The sequence below is a fragment of the Oncorhynchus gorbuscha genome, linkage group LG09, assembly GCF_021184085.1.
Source record: "Oncorhynchus gorbuscha isolate QuinsamMale2020 ecotype Even-year linkage group LG09, OgorEven_v1.0, whole genome shotgun sequence".
In the NCBI taxonomy this organism is placed as follows: Eukaryota; Metazoa; Chordata; class Actinopteri; order Salmoniformes; family Salmonidae; genus Oncorhynchus; species Oncorhynchus gorbuscha.
In genome coordinates, this window is record NC_060181.1 from 1,819,051 (window position 1) to 1,820,787 (window position 1,737).

General features: G+C 35.2%; 1 long non-coding RNA gene across 1 annotated transcript in view; it reads right to left on the bottom strand.

Annotated features, from left to right (window-relative positions):
- Positions 1–437: 437 nt before the first annotated feature.
- Positions 438–1,737, bottom strand: part of LOC124042638 — a 10,153-nt gene continuing 8,853 nt past the window's right edge. Inside the window, exon 2 of the long non-coding RNA XR_006840186.1 lies at positions 438–1,280. This is a non-coding gene — a long non-coding RNA (uncharacterized LOC124042638). The remainder of the gene's footprint in view (positions 1,281–1,737) is intronic.

Sequence of the window (1,737 nt, forward strand, 5' to 3'; positions counted from 1 at the left end):
GAGACATTTTAGCCTCAGCCCTGAAACCCAGAACCTCAGTTAGTAAATCCATTAGCTGCTCCTCTGTCACTCCTGCACACAGCTCGCTCTGCATGCGTTCTTCTCGTGAGTATCCATAGCAACGGATCCCCTTGAGATGTTTTGTTCAATGACGAGACATTGGGGAGCAGTTAGTTGTGGATTATTATTATTATACATGATTATTTTATTATTTATTCATTATTATTTTCTGTGAAATAATCCTGTTTTATATTTGAAGCACTATGTTATGATCTTAGTCAGATATGACTGTACTGAGCAGCAGAGCACGAGCAAATGGCTCAGCTTTAAAATGTTAGTGATCAATTTAGTGATACCCTGCATAGCAGTAAACTCCATGTATAATGTCGGGGGTCAGGTAGGAGAGGTCTAAGACAAATATACACTACACAACAGAATATGAAACAAATTTGATATTTATTCAAATTTTCCACACATTTACAATATACATATTTACATGTTTTTATATGAAATAATATAACCGATGTGGCCAAAACTTTGTGTCACAGGGTGCAATATAAATGTTGTTCACTCATGCCAGTTAATGTCTATTTGCTTGTACATGTGGCTCACCCTGTGGCGAACTGCGTTTCAAAGGAAATAGAAAACATCAGAGATCTTCTAATTCAAATAGAAAAACAACAGAGATCTTCTAATTCAAATAGAAAAACAACAGAGATCTTCTAATTCAAATAGAAAACATCAGAGATCTTCTAATTCAAATAGAAAACATCAGAGATCTTCTAATTCAAATAGAAAACATCAGAGATCCTCTAATTCAAATAGAAAACATCAGAGATCTTCTAATTCAAATAGAAAAACAACAGAGATCTTCTAATTCAAATAGAAAAACAACAGAGATCTTCTAATTCAAATAGAAAACATCAGAGATCTTCTAATTCAAATAGAAAACATCAGAGATCTTCTAATTCAAATAGAAAACATCAGAGATCTTCTAATTCAAATAGAAAACATCAGAGATCTTCTAATTCAAATAGAAAACATCAGAGATCTTCTAATTCAAATAGAAAAACAACAGAGATCTTCTAATTCAAATAGAAAACATCAGAGATCTTCTAATTCAAATAGAAAAACAACATAAATCTTATCATTCAAATCCTAATAAAACCAACAGTTGATTGTAGATTAATTTGTCAAAACGGTTTTGAGGAAACACACTAGCTGGGCCACAACAGAAAAGAGGAGAATCAATGCCAGACAAAGCACTAAAGATATGGAACCTCACTGTCATAGGATAATGAATGGTAGACTGAGCACTAAAGATAGGGAACCTCACTGTCATGGGATAATGAATGCCAGACAAAGCACTAAAGATAGGGAACCTCACTGTCATGGGATAATGAATGGTAGACTGAGCACTAAAGATAGGGAACCTCACTGTCATAGGATAATGAATGGTAGACTGAGCACTAAAGATAGGGAACCTCACTGTCATAGGATAATGAATGGTAGACTGAGCACTAAAGATAGGGAACCTCACTGTCATGGGATAATGAATGGTAGACTGAGCACTAAAGATAGGGAACCTCACTGTCATAGGATAATGAATGGTAGACTGAGCACTAAAGATAGGGAACCTCACTGTCATAGGATAATGAATGGTAGACTGAGCACTAAAGATAGGGGAACCTCACTGTCATAGGATAATGAATGGTAGACTGAGCACTAAAGATAGGG